Source organism: Myotis davidii, unplaced genomic scaffold, assembly GCF_000327345.1.
Source record: "Myotis davidii unplaced genomic scaffold, ASM32734v1 scaffold458, whole genome shotgun sequence".
NCBI lineage: Eukaryota > Metazoa > Chordata > Mammalia > Chiroptera > Vespertilionidae > Myotis > Myotis davidii.
The window spans coordinates 2938028-2941163 of record NW_006289819.1 but is presented as its reverse complement, the minus strand read 5'-3'; the positions used below and the strand labels follow the sequence as shown (position 1 = coordinate 2941163).

At 55.7% G+C, this 3136-nt stretch overlaps 1 protein-coding gene across 1 annotated transcript in view; it reads right to left on the bottom strand.

The window, feature by feature from the left end:
• Positions 1-3136, bottom strand: part of PTPRF (protein tyrosine phosphatase, receptor type F) — an 80744-nt gene that overhangs the window by 9338 nt on the left and 68270 nt on the right. The gene's annotated exons all lie outside the window — the stretch shown is intronic.

Genomic DNA, 3136 nt, shown 5'->3' with positions numbered 1-3136 from the left:
GAGGAGGGGGAAGCGGGGGAGGACCAGGGGCAGCAAAGCTGGTCCCACGCAGGCCTCCTGCCTCCAGGGGAACACAGACGGACTCTCACCCAGAGCCGAGTGCTCGACTCCCAGGGGCCTGGGAAGCCTCTTTTTATGACTACATTCTTGGTCCAGATCAACCCTGTCCCCTCTGGTAATAAAATTAGACCTTGGCTATTTTCAGAGGATTTGGCAAAAGCAAAGTGTGCTTTTATACAGAGAGACGAGGCGCATATGGCAAGAAACGGAAGGGTTAGTCTGCACGAGAACATGCAGATGCCGGGTCCCTCTGCGGCTTTTCTGTGGGGCTGAAAAAATTTATTTTCAGAAGAAACATTAAGTGATAAGAGGAAAAAAATTAATGTTTACTCAACGAAAAACACCGTGAGCCCTGGAAAGGCTGCCGCTCCCACTGCCCCCGGTTCACACGGCGCTGTCCGTGTCCAGCCAGCAGCCTGTTCCTTGACCTGCAGATTCTCGGTGACGCCCGCCATGCCCCTTCCCGCTGCCCGCCCCGGGCTACAGCCTCCTGCATTTGGCCGTTACCACCACTGCCAGCCTCTTCGTCGTCCCTCCTTTCCTCTCAGATCCCGGCCATTTCCCTGGGCCCCAGCAGCCAGAGGAATTCAGGAGCTGTTGTCCCCCGGGCCCTCCGGCTGCTCTGCAATCCTCCCAGGACGCACACACCAGGCCACGGCTTCTCATGACCCTGCTCTAGCCACTGCCTCTCAGCCTGGAGGAAACAGTTGGTTCCATCCCTTCAGGGCACATTCAAGAATCAGCCAAGGTCACCCGCCTCCCACCCTCCTGGCCTGGAGCTCAGAGGCACCCCCGCCCGCCTTCCCCAGGCTAAGTCATACCCCTCACCCAGGGCTTGGACCCTGCGTCACAAATGCTCACTCAAACGACCGCTGTCCATAAACAAGGCCCAACCGGAAAGGAAATCCTTTTTGGATCCCACACCTCTCTCTCCTCCCTGGCGGTGCTCCTGCCCTTCCCGTCCTTCACACTCCGCCTCTGGAAGAGGTTTCTCCACTTGCTCTTTCCCCGCTCACTGATGGAAATCACTGGAACGCTTCTGCCCCCAGGATTCGGTCACCATGCTCTCTCCAAGATGCCAACGGCCAAGCCGATGGCCCCTCCTCTGGGTCTCCGGCCACTCTCTATCTCTAGTTGCAACATCTTAACCTCCTTGGCTACCCTGCACTCATCCTTCCTCAGCGTCTCATCACCTCCTTCCCTGGCTGCTCTTTCCGCCGCCCCTGTTCCCCTCTTCTCCTGGGGGCGCCCACCTACTCTCAGGCTTTGACCACTTAATGCTCCTTGGCATCTCCCGCACCCATGGTTTCAGCCTGGATGTTCGTGCGAAGGTCCAGACCCAGACTCGGCTGCTGCCCGGAACCCACATCCCACTGCTAGCCAGCAGCCGGGAGCCATCTTTGCATGTCCGTCCCCCCCCTCCCACCCCGCCCCCACTCCCATGTGCAATCAAGCCCAGCCCAGCTGCCGGTCTCCTTCCTTCACGCTGCCCTTCCCTCCACCTGCCAAGTCCAGGTTCCCAGCTCCTGTCACTTACCCGGCGGCCTTCTAAACAGCCTCCCTCCCGACTTCTCCCCTTCAGCCTGTCTCCCGCATGGCAGCCAGAGAGCTATTTCTAGGGCACAATGCGACCCTGCCCATCCTTTGCTGAAACCTTTAATGCCTCCCTGGCCCCTGAAGATGAAGTCCAAACTCCGGAACCTGCTGCTCAGGTTCCTCTATTGGGACCTCCATGTCAGCCTCCAGTTCGCCTCTGGGTTCTCCATAACCCGTTCCAACGCGGCAGAACACTCAACGCCTCTGAGCTGCTCCTGCCTGTGCTGTGTCCACCAATGAGAGCTCCCTCCCGCCCCGTCTGCTCACTTAACGACCACATGGCTTGGCATCCCCTCTCCGGAGGTTCTTTGCCCTCCAGAGCCCCGGCACCCTGGAGCTGTGATGCCTCAGATACTGGGGTAGCAACAGCCTGCTCGGTCTGCCGGGGTCTCCCTCTCTCAGGACATGTGCCCCCGAACTCAGTCACCATGGTGTAAGGGAGCCCACGCCACATGAGGAGGCTTCAGGGGGTTGTCACAGCTGGCAGCCCCAGGTGGGCTCAGAGCTGATTCTAGCACAGGTGTGGGCAAACGATGGCCTAGACGGGTGAAGCAATGGGGGCAGACTTTGCAAGAAAGACCTTCTAGGCCAGCTGTGGGCAAACTACGGCCCGCGGGCCAGATCCGGCCCATAAGTAATAAAACTAAAAAAAAAAAAAAAAAGATTGTACCCTTTTATGTAATGATATTTACTTTGAATTTATATTAGTTCACACAAACACTCCACCCATGCTTTTGTTCCGGCCCTCCGGTCCAGTTTAAGAACCCATTGTGGCCCTCGAGTCAAAAAGTTTGCCCACCCCTGTTCTAGCATCAACCACCAGACACGGGAATAAACTAGTCTTCAGAATTCAGCGATCAGCAAACTTTGCTATGAAAGACCAGGGAGTAAATATTTTTAGCTTTATGGACAAAAGGTATCTACCACATCTACTTAACTGTGCTGTTGTAGTGTGACAGTTGTTATATACAATGCCCAAGTAAATGGGCATGGCTGTGTTCCAATAAAGCTTTATTGGCAAAAACAAGTGGTGGGCTGACTCTGGCCGTGGGCCAGTCTGCTGACCCCTGCTTTAAAGGATTCTAGCCCCCAGACTTCAAGTCGCCCAGCTGAGGGCCCAGACACTCTACAATAGAGACAAGCTGTTCCCGCTGCGCTGCCGTCTGAATCTCTGACTCACAAAGACTGTGACAGACAATACATAATTATTGTTGTTTTAAGCCATTAAGTTTTGGGGTAATTTAATATGCAGTAATAATTAGCTCGTATATACACAGACCCTGGGTGGATGTGTTAGTGCATGCCTCCCTTCAGCTGCCTGTGCGTTTGTTTCCCAGGCATTCAACAAGCACCCACCGCGCCCACAAGACCAGGGGCGGCGGGTGAATAGACACAGCTCCTGGCTCCACAGAGCTCAGACTGACACTGCGGCAATTCCAGCCCAGCCTGAGAGGTGTCATGCTGGAAGGCGCAGAGAGGT